At 32.4% G+C, this 21,167-nt stretch overlaps 1 protein-coding gene and 1 long non-coding RNA gene across 3 annotated transcripts in view; one reads left to right on the forward strand and one right to left on the reverse strand.

Annotated features, from left to right (window-relative positions):
• LOC146997826 (uncharacterized) overlaps positions 1–5,706 on the forward strand; it is a 42,468-nt gene extending 36,762 nt beyond the window's left edge. For both annotated transcript variants that reach the window (XR_015040887.1, XR_015040886.1), the window contains exon 2: positions 5,332–5,706. This is a non-coding gene — a long non-coding RNA (uncharacterized LOC146997826). The remainder of the gene's footprint in view (positions 1–5,331) is intronic.
• LOC118181966 (sprouty-related, EVH1 domain-containing protein 2-like) overlaps positions 1–21,167 on the reverse strand; it is a 339,980-nt gene that overhangs the window by 242,469 nt on the left and 76,344 nt on the right. The window lies entirely within an intron of this gene.

The raw sequence follows: 21,167 nt of genomic DNA on the forward strand, positions 1-21,167 counted from the left end.
TTAGACAAAATTCAAAACTTTTTCAGTTTTAGTATTTAAGACTTTTACATCAGCAGGAATAACATATTAGGTTTGGGCTAAAATTGATAAACCGGACATGATACTTTACGTGATTTTCATGAAAAAATATATTTTACAATATAATCCAAAACTTCTCAAATTTGGTGTTTAGAACTCGTATAGGCATATGCGATGCATATGCTATCATGAATGGAAAAAAGATATTAGATTTTAACTATATATATAATTAACTGGAGGTTGTCTTTTACTTGGAGCTCTTAACATATTTTAGTTAAAAACCACAGAAATCATTATAAATAATAGTTTAAAATAACTCAGCTCATATTATGATTATTTCTGTTCTGTCTAGACATTGACAGTTGTTTACATCAAGAGAATGAATTTTAAAACAGCGTTTCGTTTACAGAACTTCAGCTTGTAATGCAGCCATGTTTACTGAGAAATGCAGTTGTTATTCTCTTGTGTTGATGATGATGAGAGACAAGAGCAAATAATGAATTTCGAAAATATGTATTGCTTTACGTTTTACTTATCTGGATCGAACAGTAATCACTATTCATTTGTAATTCCAAAAATTAACGGTTATTGTTTACTGGTACCTAAAAATCTCTGATACATATGTGGAGATCATTATAAATTTATATTTGTTGATACTATATCGATAACCTAACAAACTTACCAAGCAAAGTACATTTTAAGAAAAAATAAAGTGGCAAAACTTTTTTTATGTTAGTATAGATATAGAAAAATCCATGTTTTTCACACAGGCAATTATTCCGAATAAAATAAAATTCAGAATTTCGCATTACAGACTTTTCTACATATTGGTTGATAAATTAGATTTTGTTTACAAACGATCAACTGGAAGTGATACTTTACATGATGGTGTGGTGTGGTGTATTTAATTATGGCAAAGCACACTAGGGCTATCTGCCTAAGGGGTGTGATGCCTTCGTGGAGGAATTTCTAAGGGAAACTGGCTCGTATACACGTTACACATGGGGAAAACCACAAAAACACCCATGCAGCCAGCCCGTTCGCGGGATTCGAACCTCGAACCGAACTACCAGTGTTCAGCGACTTTATCGCTCGGCCGCTGGTGGGCCGATACTTTACATGAAGCTCGTTGTTATTTAAAACACGGAAATAACGAGTGGTCATGTGCTGGCTACATCAGAATCTCTTTTTCTTTCAGAATTGTAAAGTAATTACGAGGGAAACTGATAATTACAATCGCTGATTATCTGTATTTGTGTAATAATAAAGCTATCTTTCTATGATCAGTCTGAAGTCTAGGATTGGATCTTTTTTTCCTAGGTAGTCTAACTTGTATTCGATCAATTACAGTGTTTCTCAACCGCCGGTCCGCAAGAAATATTTGCCAGTCCGCCAAATATCCAGCTATCTGTCCAAAATTCAAAGTGTCATCGGCCGACAACCGATATTACAACAGCACCTACATTACAATAACAATAGTTTACTAGTTTAGAAAATAATATGATCGATGATGAAAAATATAACAAACTGGCAACTATGTACCTATTAATCGCCTTTCATAAATTGCCGTGCCGTACACTTAGTACACCAGTTAGTGTGCCCCTGTCTGCCTTGAGTATCGCTGATTACTTGAACCCTGAGTATCTGTCGTAGTGTCATTAAACTTACCGGTCCGCGAGATCGTACCGAAATATTTTACCGGTCCTGTTTCATACTTTGTAAAGCATTTATGAGTTTTTGATTAAGAAACTCAGCGATTTCAAAGCAAGCAATGGCAACACTGTACGGAAAAAAAAAAAATTATCTCTAGCGCGCGAGACTGTGTATACGATATTCTCAAGATGTGCTCAAGATTACTCACAAAGAGAACCTCATTCCATTTCTAGACCGTCATAGATGGGTCACCCAGAAATAAGGGGCTATTAACAATCCATTTACATCAGCACCATGTGTTATCACATCTTTGTGGAATAAAGTTACGAAAACATTATCTGGGCCATCATCTTTTTTGGGAAAATATTAAATTTATTTAGCAACCCCTCTTTCCTCTATGAAAATTTCGAGCTTGGTTTAGGATGGCGGCTAGTAGTTGAACAATCCAACCAACAGTTAGCTCTTTTAATCTGTTGCCAGTTTTTAACATTTAGTTGATTTCTTCAACAGTTTACCTTATCGAAAGGTTAAATTTAGATTTTTGAATCACTCTGTATGTAATATATGCACATTTATATGTAATATACGCACATTTATGTAAAGTCACATGAACGAACGCATTTAATAAATCACATTTTATATAAGAACTGGATAGTGAAGCTGAAATACTTAGCAATAACGTTCTAAATTTACAGGAAGCATTAAGTTCATTTATTTGGGAACCCTGAAGGATTTCACATTTTATGAGAAGTAGAAAAGTATGAGCTTCGAACTTTCACTGGTACTGAAGTTGAGGTAAACATTCAGAACTATAAGATATATATACAGAATATATCGGAGTTTAAAAATAAGTAAATTGTTAGTGCTTGTCTGACTGGAATATCCATTACCAAGGCAGCAGATCCATTTATTTATCGAGAGCCGCGAGATGCAAGCTCAGTGTTTTTATATCTGAAAAAGCTAATAAACTAGTTATATCAGAGAAAGTTTTAGAGAAGAAGGCCGTTAGAGAGTTAGAAAGACTTGTATAAGAACTGCGACAGAATGACTACTCAAATTATAGCAGAAAACGTTGTTTCAACTCATTCATTTCCACCATAAGTGCTTTTTGGGAACCTCATGGGTTTCACAGTCATGGTTCTAGTAGCTACAGCAAAACTTTAGATAATAGGCACCAGTGTGCTGGTCTCAGCCGCATGAAAACATAAAACTTGGATAGAGGACGACACAAAATATGCACTGTTTGGCGATGAATTCACCTTCACTATCTTTCCCAGTTTCGGGAGTGTTCAAGTGTGGAGAATTCCTTTAGAGGCTTTTGCCTCCGACTGTTTCTGCCCGAGGTTAATTATGAAGGAGGATTAATTGCGCTTTACGCCGTAGTATCGTGGAGGACTTTGGAAGCATCTGGACGTTTTTTTTATGGCCATCTCATAAAGCTTTTCACATATTCTTAAAGATCAAGTCCACCTTCTTTTTCAGATATTTTATCTCAAAGGAGATGCTGTGTATCAGAATGACAAGGCAGATATTCACACCGCAGAGCTGGCAACAGAGTGGTTTGAAGAAGCACGAAAAGGAGTTTGAAACCTTCCACATCCTGTATAGCTTTCAGTTCTTAAGACTACTGACATCGTCTGGGTGGACAGAGATTTTCCTTTCTGACATCGTAAAGTGGAATAGTCACTGTTTTGAAAAGAAATGGCAAAAATATCTTTAAGGATTAAATAAGTCGTTTCGGAGCAATTTCTAAGAATAATTGTTGTAGTAATGGCTTCCGAAAGAAGCATATGCCGTACTACTAAATCTCTGCAAAATGAATGTGTGTGTCTTAGTTACTTTTGTTCTCTGTATATTTGCTTTAAATTGCAAATGAAAATTTGTATTCAGGAAAAACAAAATACTGAAAGCATTCAGATTTTATATTACGTCCAAAGGGGCGTTTTTTTAACGTTTTGTGAGTTACTTTTATTTATTAAACATCATGCTCTTCGCACTTAAATCACAAAATTCAATTCAACAGTAATATCGTAAAATAATTTAAAAAGAGCATATCTTTAGAATTTCCGATACACAATCTCGCGCGCTGGAGATAAAAATGATTTATTTTATCCGCACAGTGTTGAAACTGCTCGCTTTGAAATCGTTGATTTTCTTAATCAAAAACTCATGCTTTACAAATATAAAATAGACAATAAAACAAATTCCAAATTTGCGCTTCTAGATGCTGATATTCGGATATTCAAAATTTGATAGTTCTAGGTACCATCGTTTTTGCACGTGTGAGAAACATACATACATTTATTCAGATTCTTCAGCATTTAATTTCTTTAAATACGAGTATAATACAGAGCGATAATATCTGGTGGCGACAATTTGAAAAGTTATTCAGACTTTTAAAGTTTTGGACACAAAATGCCAATCGAAATTATTAGCCCTTCAGGGCTAACTTCCTTTGGCTAAAAATGAGTTCTTATTAGGGATTCTTGATTGATATTTTAAGCGTGACAAGTTCAATAGAATTTTTCATTATCATATTGCGCATGATATTATCAAGCAATGGTTCAAAAATTAATCCTTCAATTCCTTTCAGTTATGAAAGTTGAGTAAGCGCAATTTAGCTTTCTCCTCATTTAAATTTTCCACCCGAGTTAAATATTTTATTTAATATTGTAAAGACCACATAGGTTTTTTTCCGAGAAAAATCAACTGCAATCTAGATGGGAATTGAACCATGCATCTTTTACTTGCTAGATGGATGTGCTAAGTCCAGCATCACAAGGGAACATAGTGGCAAAATTTCGTACAATACACAATTAAAATACGTCTGAGAAATAGTAGCTTCAGAAGAAATTCTCTTATATTAGCATATTTATTTTAAGTACCTACATATCTTGTAATCATTTAGAACTACTCATAAAAGAAATGCAAACACTTCTTACAAAATTTCTTACGAAAACAACTTCTTGCTAAAGTTTCTGAAAAAAGAGAAAAATCTTTCAAACTAAAATAAAACGGAAAGTCTTTTGTCAAGGAAAGAAAGTGAAAATAAAATTACGTTTAACTTTTAGGATAAAAAAGAAATAAGTATTGCCTCTTAAATATGAAATTTTGTTATTTTGTAAATTTCCACTTTTTCTTTCTTCCCTTCATCTTCTTAATTAAAAAAAAATTGTGTTTAAATTCCTTAGTTGTATCTCGGTTTACTTATTATTAGAGTTTTACTTTAAACTTTACAAGCAGTGAAGAAGACTTAAATACTTTAAAACCTTAAATAAATAAATAAAATTAAAAAAATAATAAAATCCTGCTGTTTAAACAAAATGCAAATGTAATTTAATCTTTCAGCATTGCATAATTATCTCAAATAAAAACTACATTAAAAATCTTCCTTTATTTTTATGTCATTTTTTTCATTGTTGCTTTTTATGTAAATACTTATTTAATTTATATACACATACGCATATATATATGTATATGTTTTGTGTGCGTGTGTGTGTGCATAAATTTTATATATATATATTGTGTGTGTGCATAATATTACATATATACGAAACATTTGCTTGTTAGTGATTGTATAGGGTGGCCCAGAAGTCACTTTACATTTTGAAAATTAAATAACTTTTTTTTCTATTAATATATTTCTTTTTCTCTTTTCAGAATTAAAAAATATAATCCCTGGAAATTTTTGGCATGGATAAGTTTACAACAGAACAACGAGTGAAGATAATTGAATTTTACTTTGAAAATGGACGGTCAATTGTTGCAACGCAAAGATATGCGCCATTTTAATGTTCGACATCCCCCTAGTAGGCCTGCAATAAGGAACTTAGTGACGCGTTTTCAAGGTTCAATTAGTGCAATCTTTAAAACCAGCAGACTTTCAGAAACGAGTAAATTATGCTGTCAGGTTTCAGAGAACTGCAAGAAATGACAATGAGTTTATCATGGGATCAAGTTGATCATGGGAGATGAAGCTCATTTCCATTTGAATGGACATGTGAATAAGCAAAAAATAAAAAAGAATTAATTAAATACAGTCATTTAAGAAAAAGTTATTTAATTTTCAAAATGTAAAGTGACTTCTGGGCCACCCTATATAACAAGAAGCAATAAAAGTTTCCAGTATCCACTCACTTAATTTCAGTTTGGGTTTTGGACTAAATAATAAAAAGGTTTTTGCTAGATTTTTTAGCTTTATTGCCTCTGCGATCAAAAGAAACAAGAATTGCAATTCTTGTATGATATTTTGTTATTGAAACATAGATTTAAGAACCCTAACGATTGAGAGAGACTTTTTAGCACAAAATGGGCTATTAATCTCGAAATAGGATTTTGCGTCGAATCACTATAAAATCGTCTTTTCTTCTCGTTCGAGCCTGTTGCCATTCGGAAAAATATAAGATATTTAGCTTTCGAACTTTATCTATGTAGGATTAACAGACTAAGCTATTTGAAAATAATAGATGCAAATGTTTAAGAATATTCATTGCTTATTCTTTAATCGGGTTGATTTAAATAATAAAAATGCATATAATTCATGATCCGTCTAATTACATATATTCAATATTTTCATAGAATGATGTAAATATTTTTAGCCCAAAGAAGCGTTAGCTCAGAAGGGCTATTAATTTCGTTTTGGCATTTTGCCTTGAAAACTTTAAGTGTCCTTTTCACTTTTCAAATTGTTGCCACCAAATGTTATCGCCCTGTTTTATATTTAAAGAAATTAAATAATGAAGAATCTGCATAAATGTATGCATGTTTCTCGCATTTTGATAAAACAACGGTAATTAGAGCCATCTAATTTTGAAAAACGTACGTCTCCACCCGAATATGAGCATCTGGAAGCCCAAATTTGGAGTTTGTTTTATTCTCAACGATTTCAAAGCAAGCAATGGCAACATTGCATATGACTGCATACGACGAATTGCACATGACGTAAGTTCGAAGAAAACGGTGCTGAATAATGCAGCTAAAAAAAAAAAAAAAGAGAGAGCGACGGCCACAGCATACTGACAGACTGCGAGCTCAGCGAGAACGTAAAAAATCTTAACAAAATCCTTTTGGGCAAACGTTAAAATCTGAAACTATTCAGGTATCTTTTTTATAAGTTTCTCTGTCTCGTGCGTATTTATTTTTATCCTTTAGATTTACTGAATGAGACATTACCAAAAGGAAGATAATATTTTTAATTAAATTCATCAGAATGAAAAAATTTACGAAAAAAATATAGTTTGAAAAAATGGAGCTATTTAATTTTGAAATCAACAGTCAGGTATAAACTTTAAATTTATAATAGAGCAATTAAAATACTGAATAGTTTTGAAAACGTAAATTTTATACTTCGTAAAATTCCTTTTAACATGTATGATTTTCTTATGTTAGGCAATAAAATGTTCTGATATTTCTCGATTTTAAGCTCTTTTACATAATCAAGGAATATAATAAATAAAGATAAATAAAACTATAAATGAAAAATATTTCAAAACGACTAAATAACTTCTGAACGACTCGTTTTAGTTCTTGATATTAGTTCAAGAAATAAATTAAATAAGGTATCCATTCAGTCCGACTTCTTTCGCATAATATTAAACGTCGCAATTATACTGCCAAAAAAAATTCTGTCTAATAAAAACAAACTACTTTAGAGTCCGTGTAAAAACTAAATTGCTCTAGATAAAAAGTTTTAACATTTTCACAAACTGTAATATGAAATATATATATTATCTTTTATTTACTAAAGAAATATTGATTACATTATCTCCTAATATAAATTTAGTAGAAGTATCAAAAAAGAGGGAATCCACATGTAGGAAGTTTAATTTTGAAAATTGTGTTTTAAAGTAACTTGGATGTAAATTATGAAAAAAATGCGATACGTGGACTCGAATTTAAATCATGAATAACAAAATTTCAAATTTTGAGAAAGTTTGAAATTTTGTTGAAATATTCCTGAGTATGTCACCTGTGCATCGAAGATGAAAAATTGACAGAAATAAATTTTATATAGATGTTGTATTATACTGGATTATTTAGGGTTAAAGTGAAAGGTACTTAACATTCACAAAGGGATGAATGTTTTTATAATGATATACAACAGCCTTTTTTATACAGATAAACTTCTTTCACCGAGAGAAAAGATAAGAAAAGGTAAAAGAAGGTTATTATTATTATTTAATTCGATTGCAAACGAATTCCTTGCTTCCTTTTCTATCTATTCTGTTTCCGGAATGCAAATTAACAGATTTATATTTTCAGCTGTTCCATGGAATGGATATAGAAATATTTAATTTGATTGCAAACGAATTCCTTGCTTCTTTTTCTATCTATTCTGTTTCCGGAATGCAAATTAACAGATTTATATTTTCAGCTGTTCCATGGAATGGATATAGAAATATTTAATTCGATTGCAAACGAATTCCTTGCTTCTTTTTCTATCTATTCTGTTTCCGGAATGCAAATTAACAGATTTATATTTTCAGCTGTTCCATGGAATGGATATAGAAATATTTAATTCAATTGCAAACGAATTCCTTGCTTCTTTTTCTATCTATTCTGTTTCCGGAATGCAAATTAACAGATTTATATTTTCAGCTGTTCCATGGAATGGATATAGAAATATTTAATTCGATTGCAAACGAATTCCTTGCTTCCTTTTCTATCTATTCTGTTTCCGGAATGCAAATTAACAGATTTATATTTTCAGCTCTTCCATGGAATGGATATAGAAATTAATTTACTTATTTAATAAAAGAATTCTTATTTTCCAGATTTTAACTTTGATTTTTAGAAGGCTTATTGCTCTCGTTCACACTTTCGCGTTGAGTCACTTTTGCGATCTATAAGTCTATTATATGCAGAGTCCTCAAAAACTGCCTGGGAAAAATGTTGTCGTTCTTGTGACTAATCTTGCCTGTCTGGTATGAGAGCAAACTCACGAAATTTATCTTGGCAAAAGGCAATATTGAGCATACCGTTGGCAAGACCTTTAGACACCATACACGTGACAGTACGAATTTTCTCAGTTACTGCCCCCCCCCAGTTTTGAAGAACAGCACCCCAGGGGATGGGTCCGAGGGTCTCCAACCACGTCGTTCCCTACTACCAACCTTTGGAGAGGACTTTCGGCTCGCCACATGTTTACAGTGTTCCCACGCCTCATAGATACTATAACATTTACAAACATCCATGCCTTCTCAAAGATTCGAACCCAGGCAGTCAGAGTCGTTGACTTCTATCCCGGTTGGGCAGCGGCAAAAATATATACAGGTAGATAGAAGGGACTGAAGTAAAAAGATTTTGTAACGGAATGCGTTGAGGACCTAGCAGTGTGCTATCGAATGGGAGATAACCATGCAGGCGAGGTAAATGAGAATCTTTCATTGTACCTAGTTTTAGTAACTGCTCCGTTTTAATCAAAGTCCCATAGATAAGATAAAATGCATGTCGACGAGCTTCACGTTCGTGTAAGGATGTAAGGATGCATAACGTACGAAATCCGAACGGGAGATTAATAGTTTAGGCCAGCTAAATGCATCTTCTTTTCAGTTTGGGAACACACATCCCATCGCTAAACCTTCTTGTTTCGATCTTTATGCAACTTTTCATTAGGAACTGGGTACTTCAAACTTGAGTCGCTGCCCAGCACTTATTCCTGTATCTCTCTGGGAGAGATATTGGGAGGTGAGATTTATAGATTACAGATTTGTAGATTACACTGCGGACTCTTTTTTTTTTTTTTTTTTAGTTTGTTCTCTTTCATATTTGCTTTTTCTTTCTACAGTTGTCTTTGTAATCTGCCATTAGAAAAAAATATTGTTGTAAATTTTTGTAAATATATAAATTTTATCAATGACGCTTATAATGAATATAGCGTTTCTAACTTACTTTTATCATGCTTATAACGCTAAAAATAATACTTGTGGAATGACTGCTTTTCGGACAAACTCATTTACCGCTTATAACGCGTATATATATGTAAAAGATTAAATTAGCAGCTTAAATTCCTTCTGTATTCTAAAAATAATAACTTCTATTCGCACTGCGTCATTTCGAGACTAATCTATTGATTCTTACGTAATTCTGATGATATAAACGGAACTAAAACTAAAAACAGCCAATAGCAATTTTATAGCAGGATTAACTATCCAATCAGATACTTTCAGAACCAAAACAAAACTCAGTCTGAATTCAGATTTCACCCTGAACATAATACATTTGCTTTCTAGGCTTTGGCCAGGAATAGGCACAATTAATGCGCCAACCTGATTGTGGCCGCAACATGTTTGCTGAAATAAAAAATTATTTACTTTCTTATGAGTAAACTCATAAGAATTTTCATTTAAAGCAATATTTTTTATGGGCAGCATTTTATGGTAATTTATTCTGACACTTATATTATACCTTAACAGATTTTTTTTTCAATATTACAGTAGAATTAATGCCCAATCAGCAATAAATTCATAATAACAATTTAATTAATAGCATTTGATATAAGTGATATCATTTTCGTGTTATCTTTTAAACTGCCTTAAAACTAATTTTCTCAATCATGCCAGTATTTGTATTAAAATCTAGGTCATTCTTTTTCAAGAACTTAATGATAGATAGCAATACATTTCGCTATCTTTGGAAGTAAAAAAATGAAGGAATAAAATGGTATATCGTCTCAGAAAAGATAATTTATCTTATCTTTTTGGTCTCTTCCCGTAAAGAATAGACTTTTTTAGCACGGCTTTTGTTTGATACGGAGTTTTGCAAGTAACATTCTATGGCACACATCTTTTCAAAATTTCCTCAGCATCTAAATCCTCTACATAAACACTAAAGGCTCTTCTCTGGATGTTGCCATGAGCTGCTAATCCCATGTAACTAATGGATAGATGAAGTCGAACTGACAAGCTACTCGTTTATCAGATAATACTGTCTGTTCTAGAGAATGGGTTTATAATGTTCAGGGTGCTGCAGAAGATAATGAGTTATGCGGTAATGAGGGAAAGAATTAATTAATAAGCCTTGTGAAAACTGGGAAAACATGCAGCTTTAATGCATTCTTATTCACTTTCGGTGGTAAAGTGATTCGGGCGACTCTGAAGAACAGCAAATGCAATAAATTATAGCCTTCTTTTGTTATAGAAGAAAAACTAAATTTTTATTTTAAATGCGGAGTTTTTCCTAACGAAAATATCTTTCTTCTTCGTAGTAGACCGTTTTCAAAGTATACATTAACTTATTTAAGAAATATTTTTTAAGATAAAGAAATATGACACTTTCAAGCTTATTTATGAGCAAATTTTTCCAACGAAATGTCTTAATATTAGTCGAACGTATTCACATCGTAACATTCCTTATGACTGGTATCGGTTTTTACCGTAGGTCACTTCGAATGTTCTTAAAGCATAACAGATGGCAAGCAAGAAAATAAATCTAAAAGCCATGTTTCACAGAAATATGTATATTTGAAAAGCACTGTTGTTAACGCCGAAATGATGCGAAGCCAGTGTACTGTTTGTATTGTTTTAACTTAGTGGATATGGCAGCTCGGTGTAAAAAAGAATAAGAGGTAAGCTGGCCACCATTAACTTGGTGTGTTCGAATTGTGTAACCACTAAGACGGTTATGCTAATTATCTAATATGTACTTTAGTCAGGATGGCTAGAGAGCCCATCCAAGTTCTTATAGTATATGTAATCAACATTAAAATATTAGAATACATTCCGATGTGTTTTTGGTGTGATATTTGACTTTGGTTTTGGTGTGATAAAAATTTGAGATGATTCGAACAACTTTGGTCACAAAGTGCAGTAAATTTCTGCATGAGAGCTAATTAATAAATTTTACTTAGTTTGACCTTTGGGGAAATTTAATGTCCTTCGCATGATTCTATCAAGATTTGCTTGACTAATAAAGCATAAAATGTTCCAGTAACGTAGTTGAAGTGATTAAATATTTTTTCAAGGAAAATACTTTCAAAATAATGGGGACTAAGACACTTTTTAAGTTCGCATGCGAATACATAAATTGGCGCATATTGTACACAGACATCTGAGTTACCAACTTTTGTCAGATTGCGAGGCATATTTGATAACATGCCAGTCATAATGCAGAACATACCTATATCAATGCTATTATATGATAATGACAAATCTACATCAATAAAGGATTGGACTCAACTTCTTGTTAAATATGACAGCTATGAACTGTTTCATCTGGGGTCATCTAAAGAAGAATCCTCTGGTTCCTTTTTTCTTTGGGTTCACATGAAGTCTTTTCATGTCTTTTGCGGATTATTGATGAATTGAAGATTGTCATCAGCTGTGAAGTACATATTATACCAGAGAAAATATTGTCGTCGTGGAAGTCTTCCCTCGAACATGCATTCAAGGGGATGGAAGAAATTTACAGGATACTATTTTCAATGGTCATTGATCTATGTATTTTTCGTATACCTTTATACACTGATTAAATACACATACACAAACATATATATATAAAGAAGAATGTCTGTGTGTTTCTTTGTTCGCAATTAACTCAGTCACTACTATAGCTATAGTCACCAAATTTTCTATAATTCTTTTCAGGGTCGTGAGAAAGGTCGATGTTAACATAAAAAAAACAAAAGGGGGAAGGTAAAATCAGAGATTTTAATTAAAAACTAATTTTCGCCTTCATTTCTTCCGAGTGGCAACAGTCTCGCTCGCTGGAGATAAAAATCTGCTTTGTTTCGAGAAGTGTTGCCACTGCTCGCTTTCAAACCGTAGAGTTTGTTAATAAAAAATTTCGAAGTTTTACAACGCAATAAAAATAGAAAAGCCAAATATTAAATACATTTTTTTCGATTCCAAAAATTCTTGGGAAGCGATTGCGACTGTTTCCACCTTCGTAAGACTATAGACGTAAGACTTCAGCCGAAATATTAATTAAAAACTCTGAAAACATTAACTTTCGCACTCATTTTTTCCGAGTGGCAACAGTGTTATGCGTTGAAGATAAAAATGCTTTACTTCGAAAAGTGTTGATACTGCTCGCTTTCAAATCGTAGAGTTTGTTAATCAAAAAGTTGTAAGTTTTACAAAATCTATATAGAATGTCTGTTTGCGTGTTTGTTCGCGTTATTGATATCTGATTAATTATGGTAAATTTTTTGCCACATTTAATCGACTAAAATTGAATATAAGTGAAATATTGGATGGAACTTGAGCTTTTACGACCATTTGATTACAAAGCCGAAAATCCTTAAAAACTGCGTGCCATTGTTGCTGATATAATGAGAGAGAATTAGTTTATTTTTCTATCGAAATTTTTTATGGGGGCTCGATATCGCATCAAACTGAAAAATGTATGACAATGAATCATATTTTTTGCATCGTTATTAGAGAAGGATTACAGCGGTATCGTCCTCTCTGTTGTTAGATGCATTACTCTCAATCGAACTTAAATGGTATCGGGTACTTTCGCTATATATATATACGTATATATATATCAGCTTCACGCGCAAAAAGTTTCATTGGATTTACTGAAATCTACCCAATTACATTTTTCCAGCTTTAGCAATGAAGTAATTTGATACTCTTTAGAGTTCCAATTCAACATTAGATTAGTGTTCCTATCAAAAAACAGTGTAAATTGTATTATTGTTTATACTTGGTGTTACTTGTGTACTCTATATATATATATTGCTATTTAACAACCACATAATATTGCTTCAAAAATTCAAGTCTTTCTATTATTATTCAAAAATAGTAGATATACTAAGCCCCATCCTGTACGATACTATTGACTAAATATTAATACGTAAAACTGCACACAAAAGATATCCAACAGACACAGTAATCTAATATCTAATATCTTTTCATAGTGACTGATATTAGTTTAAAAAGAATCAAGAAACCTACTGAAACAATGAATCCTACTGAAACCCAGAACGAGGTGAAATATCTTATCTGCTATGATTCATATTTAATTAAACAAGGTAATAGCAGTCATAATTAAATGCAGTTTAAAAATTCAGAAACAAGGATACGCAACAGAAATGCAGAGCTACTATAGTTCGACCGCCTCATCCGCGACCATGAGCGCAAACACGCATGCGCCATTCGGACCGAATTATTCTTAAAATAGAGTGGAAGGATGCGGACTTTCCCTCCAGCATAGCTCTTTCCGGAGAAGAGAAGACCTTTTATGTCGCAGCAAGTAATACCGCCCCTTTTGGACGAGTCTATGTGTTTTGGCCGGATGCCAACCAGGGTTGTGCTTGAGACGGTCGAACTATACAAATGCAAATTCATCGGATTTCAGAACACTGTGTTTTTAAAAGTGTGAACTAATAAAAAATGCATATATAAATAAAAAATAGAAATAAAAGTATATAATATAATATGATAAATATTGGCACATGAAAAGAGCCAAAAACTGCCTAAGATTTTCTGACACACCACAAATGATAAAAGTGAGCCTCGTTGGTCACATGACACATAATCAGCTGTTGTCGAGCTCAGTTCATGTCTTCAGTAGCATTCAGCTGTGAATGGTTTCCTAGCTGAACCGATGAATTCAATGTTGTTGCTAGTGAAAATATGGATGAATATACGGACTTAAAGCCGGTACATTGCTAAAAGTATTGTTCGAATTGTACCGCTTGATTGCGTATCTGGTCATCAATGGCACACATATAAAACATTTGTAACGCGTGAAGAAAACCTGGGATATTGACGGATTTTTTTCATGACAATTATTGTGTACTTAAAATTTTTGAAAACACAGCATTTTGTACTCCTAGACGTGCTTATCGTTGCTACATGCATCACATTTATAAAACTGTTATGTGGTGTAAACCTGATTATGTGTCAGGGGTTTAGAGTTCTGTGATACCCTGTGCTTTCAAAACCTTCCCCAATAGATTTTGTAGGATTCATTCAGGACTTCGGAAGCGCAGATTACGTTTGTTGAATTCTTTGAGCCTTACAAATGCCGTGTACGTGCCCCGCTGGTTACATGACTCACACCAAAGTGGTCAAGCTCTGTCTTTATATAACGTAGCTTGGTCCACCAAGACTCCTGATATAACGCAATATGACTTATGTCTATTGCGTTATATCAGGAGCAATATATAAATCAATGTGACTTAAGATGCGTTACATATTGTGGTTTCGTACGTATTCCGACTGTTATTGATGGTGGTAGAGCTCAGGGAATGCTCCAGTGCGTCTTTGGTGATTACGACAAGGGAATTCTACCAAAGGAATTAAGTGAATCGATTGTTACTTGGATTACATGTCGTGGGGGACGAGTTTTCGATCTTTTCTTGTAGAAATCATTATTGTATGAGTAATACTTTAAAAAATAGTGTTTTGAGATTTCATGAATCATTTGTATTAGCTATATGCTGTGACTTTTTTTGAATGAATTATATGGTTGGTGTAATTGTTAATGAGCAGTCACGATTTATTCTAGCTTCCGAATACATTCATCCAAATGTTAATTTACGAGGTTTGAAGATGTTCTTGTTTAGTGCATTGATGAACTATTCTGAGACTACTTTATTGATCCATTAAGAGTTCACTATGGATACAGATATTCTATTATTATGATGGGAGATCTCAACGTAGACGTCAAATGACACGAAAAAGTGTTTGATTTTTTTTAAACATCATTTTATACTATTTTATACATCATTTAGAGATTAACATTTACTAGGAATATAGCTGCAGAGATATTAAATTACGTTACCTTATTTCTCGTATCATCAACCAGTTTTGCACAGTGTCATTTTGAATGAATAAATGTAATAAATAAAAACTAAACCAAAATAAAATGTATGTGTGTGTAAAATCTTTTGTTTGTTTTATTTGTTCTAAAACATCCTCACACTTCTGTTAGTAATCCTACTCATTAAACACCCAGCGGCTATTTAAACTAAGAGAGCCTACCCTCAATATTTTATATTAATTTCTAACAACCCTTACTTTTTTCTCTCCAAGTACCGTTTATTGAATTGAACTTTTCTGTAAGGATATAAAATAGCATTGAAACACCATATAATTTTATACAATTTAAAAGAGGAAAAGGCTTAGATGAGACTCGAGGAAGTTTTCCCCCTTCTCCTTTCTTTTCTTAAATTGACGACAAAACAATCGATATAGGTAAAGTTATGACAATTTTTTTGTTAGTTACATATTAAAATGGGTAATTAATCTTCGATAGTTGTTTAATTTACTTTAATTTTAAAATTATTGCAAAAGAAATTTTTATCGTTTTAAAATTTTTTCTTTATTTATTAGCCCAAAGGGACAATATGCCCAGAAGGGCTTTTAATTTCGTTTTGGCATTTTGCGTTAATTCACTAAAAAACGGGGAATCACTTTTTAAATTGTTGCCACCAAATATTACAGCCCTATAATGAAGAATCTGTATAAATGTATTTATGCTTTTCGTACTACGATAAAACAACGATACCTAGAGCCATCCAATTTTGAATATCTCCATCCGAATAGGGCATTTGGAAGCCCAAATTTGGAATCCGGAATTTATCTTATTATCTATTTCATATTTTGCAAAGCACTTATGAGTTTTTGATTAAGAAACTCACGATTTCAAAGATCAGTGGCTACACTGTACGGAAACAGCAACAACAATATATATATGTATATATATATATAATTGAAAAAGAAAATGTAAAGCTTATTGGTAATTAGACGTAAGACCTATCTGGTCTCAAAAACTTTTGCGCATAATGCTGCAAAAAGATTTGAAAGAAGAGTAGTAGGTAGGAACATTGCAGCAACCTTGCTAAAAAGTTACCAGGAACTGTAGCTCCACGAAATGTTGTAACATAGTACTACATAAACAATAAGAAATTTGTCTGGTAAAACTGGAAAAAATTGTATAAGCGCGATAAAACTGCCAAATTTTAGTGCTGGAAGACTTGCTAATGCAAGAAAAAAATTAATGAATCTGACCGTTGTGAAATGTGAAAAGTTAACTCACATGAAAAATAGATCGACGGAATACATATATATATATATATATATTTTATCAAGCAAAGTAGTAATTATAATTTAAAAAAACCAATTTTGGTCTAGAAAACATCTTGCGCAATATGCTGCAAAATAAGTAAAATATAAAAATTGTAGTAAGCTCGCCTAAAAGTTACCAAGAGCTGCTGCTCCAAAAGGTTTAACACGTTTTAAAAAAATTAATACATATGAAAATCAAACCATTAGACATGTAAAACATTAAAAAACAGAAAAAGATAAAAAGTAAGCGGAAAATGGTAAATTAGCCCAATTCGACCTCCAAACAGGCTTTTCAAGGGAAATTTCATTTATTTGAACGTCGAATCAAGCCAACCCCATTACGCGTTTCGCCGAAACAGACAATTGAAACTTTTTCGCTAAAATTTTTTTAAAATTTAGACAAAGTGTCTTGGAAATTTTAATAGTCTCAATTCTCTGTTCCATAAAATTTCCAAGACACTTTGTCTAAATTAAAAAAAAATTTTAGCGAAAAAGTTTCAATTGTCTGTTTCGGCGAAACGTGTAATGGGGTTGGCTTTATTCGACGTTCAAATAAATGAAATTTCCCTTGAAAAGCCTGTTTGGAGGTCGAATTGGGCTAATTTACCATTTTCCGCTTACTTTTTATCTTTTTCTGTTTTTTAATGTTTTACATGTCTAATGGTTTGATTTTCATATGTATTAATTTTTTTAAAACGTGTTAAACTTTTTGGAGCAGCAGCTCTTGTTAACTTTTAGGCGAGCTTACTACTCTTTTTTATAATCTTCTATGTTTATTTCAACTTTACTTTGATTTCGATTTCATAATGACAATTTCCAATGTTTAATTTCTACAAATAATATAGTACTCAAATACATAAAGACGATAGTGTCGGGGACGGTTACTCGAGTTTTACAGGATTTCTCTACAGTAATTGATTTTTACTCCAAATTGAATTGACTAAAATGCTTCATGAGAATAAGTTCTTTGAGTAGCAACTATTCGAGGAAATATTTGGCCTGACTAGAATTGCCGGTTTGGCTTTAACTTATAACTCGAGTAAAGACGAAACACTTTCATATTTACGTATTTTTATCAATTATTGGTCATTGAACGGGAGTTGGTTTGTTCCCCTTGAAAAGTCAACTAATTTCCGATCAATGACAATAATTACATGTTTTAATTTTTACTTTTACAATTGTAATATTATTCTTCGTGATGATTTAACTCCAGTCCCCGTTAAAACATTATTAACATTTTGCTTTCAAATTACTTCAAAACATCTTTCAAAATATAACTTACCAGTATGGATGCACACTTTTAAAATAATTCTACTTTAATTAAACTTAGGAGATAATATAATCAATTAATCAATACTGTTTAGGAAATAAATTATTATTAACTAACTTTGCAGCAATTGCGCAAGTAATAATAATTTGTATTCGCACTAAATGGATTTAAGTTCATACAACATTTTATATATATATATATATATATATAATATATCCAGTGCCGAGACGGTGTATCGAAAATTCTAAAGGTATACTTTTTTAAAAATATTTTGTAATATTGCTATTGAATTGAATTTTATGGTTTAAGTGCGAAGAACATGTTGTTTAATAAATAAAGGTAACACACAAAACTTTTAAAAAAAGTCCTTTTGGGCATAATATAAGATCTGAAAGCTTTCAATTTTTTTTATTATTATTTTAATTTCATACAGTTTACGACAGATGCGCTAGCTTCCAGACAAGCCTTATTTGAATTTCTAAAGAACTAATAATATACATCATATTGAACAAAACTCGAAAACACGTAGATAAATAACTAAGTATTATTAACTTTATGTTTTTGTAAACTAACTAGCAATTAAAAACGTAATTTAAAGTGAGTTCAGTTCCATTGTCTGCAGTAGAAATATCTTATGCTTCTTTTCCTTTTGCCTTCTTTTGAATATCCGCTTTTCTTCCCAATTCACCGTCATATTTAATATGCTTTACTGGATGGCAAAAGAAATATGACACCAGTTTCAGGAAGTCTAAAATAAAAATTTTTATATTTTGTGGAATTCGGAAAATGGTTCCATATTCCAGTTTTTAAAGAAGCATATATGAGTCTGCTTTTCCTTTTCCCTGAAAAATGCAGATTATATGCTTGAAGATCATTTTCTTTCACATTATTTGTATGTAAACTTAAACATTTGTTTGGAAGAACATATGTAGGCTGTCCCAAAATTTACCCTGGAATCTGAACTTTGTATTTTGGTTACTTTATCTTGTTTATGCTACTCATATTTAACTTAGCTATTTTATGAATTCTGTACACTCTTAGATGGAAAGCAAAGTAAAGCATATTATTTTGTAGCACGCAATAAAATGCATCACATTTTCTTTTTCTAGATCTGTTAGTAAGACTGGGAATATTTGCTATTAACTTAAAATTATTTATTTCCCATTTTAGATTGATTACTAACATCTTATATCAGAGTATAAAATACAAAGAATATTAACACCATTGGAGAATGATTTTCGATAAAGGATTAAAAACACTCAAATAGTCGTGGAAAAAACATTTCAGACAATATTTAATTTATAATAAGACATATCGTCTGTCATCTTAAAATTGATTCTTTTATGGGTTGTTAATATTTTAAGTAACCGGTTATTAATAATTCAGCATTACTATCTATCACTTCTACTTTCCGTTTCCTCACCAGAAGGCTGATCAATTTAGAGAATATTTAAAACGAGCGTTCTGGATTGTAAGAGAGAGCATGTTTCTGCCTCTTTAGGCCACATTGTTACGCAGGAGAATTTTTCTGCTAGCTTCGAGTTAAATCATTTGTGTAGTCTTCGATATCTTGAAACACGAAATCGAAGTTGCCATTCATGCGACGGGAGCCCAAACAATCTAAAATGCACTGAAAGATTGGTTTGATAGGATGGGGTTCTGTCAAGCCAACCGTGGCAGTCATTTGAATATTGTTGTGTTTCATTCTTAAATGAAAATGTCCAATCTTTCTAATAAACTCATAATTTTGAAAAAATATTCATTAGTTTTTTTTTTATAGCCGATTCAAATTACAAAAGTTAGATGGCCCACCATGTTATTATGTTCATATACGTGCAGTTAGTTTTATTTTTTAAGTATGGCTTTTTTCCCTTAATTGTTTTACTTAGGATATTTTTATTTTCAGTACGATTCCATGGCTTATAAAGTGAATTCTATCTTGGCCCCTTCTTGCATGTCATAATAGGGATGAGTTTTACAAGGAATGAAATAATTATTTGCACCAAAGAACATACTACTATAGGGTTTTGTTCTGAAATTCTTATTATCAAAGGAGAAAAAAAAAACATTTCGCTGAATTTTTTTCTATTAGTTTTTAACTCCATATCTTTTGAAAATTATTCTAGGAAATCTTAGTATTAGTAAGCATTTATAAAATCAACGAGACATTTCCATATCTTTAAAATTCGTAATTGCAAATCAACGCCTTTGATTTCAAGTACCCTGTCGTTACCCCTGAAGTATGAATACTCATTAGCAGAACACCTTTTCCGAAATCCGGATTCCACTTCAGGGGCTTACATTTCGCATTCCATCGAACCGTTAATGAATACAAATTATTAACTTCGACCTGCTGTTACCCGAAAAAGGAAGGAATGTGATTTAGCGCGTGGGTGCAGAGTGGTGCAGATAACTCTTTGTGCAACGAGCGTTTAATGTTTGGTAGTATTTATCGCTTCAATAGTTATACCGGTAAAATGCATTCTATATTTTCATAGATGAGTGCTGAGTATAATTGGAAAAGTCTTAATACACATAATTATGATATAATGTGCATGACTGAAGTGATAAGTCCGTATCAAAAGAATGCGAAAGCACAATGCATTTAATTTAAAATTCTTTTGTTGAAATATTGCGTATGCTTTAAACAAATATTTTAATTTTATTGCCTGATAGAATTTTTAAAATATATTCAATCATTCTAAGCATTAGAAATAAGTGACGTCGAAAATTAATTTCTGGGATCTCCCAGAAAGCATTTATTTGTCAGTGTTTTAAAGTAACTCTGCATTTAGGCAAGGGAATTAAAATTCAGCAGAAACCGCACTATGCGTTTCATCTGCAAATTTCAATGCATGGTTTTTACGGTAGTTATAATAAGGTATTTCTCCCGCCTTCCTAGCGTGCCTTCGTGGTGTAGTGGTTCTGCACGCTGGGCCGGTATTCCAGAGGTCCGTGGTTCGATTACCGGCGAAGGCGAGTGTTCATTTTTCATCTCTCTTGCTTCCAAAAAATCCCAATATCTCTACAGTGGCGTCCGAACTAAAAGGGTTGTGGATGATGATTCTCCGCATCCAGGATTTGGCGACTAGGTCCCCTAAAACCCTAGTCGCCATTTAAAAAGGGGAGTATATAAGGTATTTCTCCCACTTTCCTATCGTCCTTCGGTGTGTAGTGGTTCTGCACGCTGGGCCGGTGTTCCAGAGGTC

Source organism: Stegodyphus dumicola, chromosome 4, assembly GCF_044657685.1.
Source record: "Stegodyphus dumicola isolate Sdum_Otavi_A_Nest chromosome 4, ASM4465768v1".
In the NCBI taxonomy this organism is placed as follows: domain Eukaryota; kingdom Metazoa; phylum Arthropoda; class Arachnida; order Araneae; family Eresidae; genus Stegodyphus; species Stegodyphus dumicola.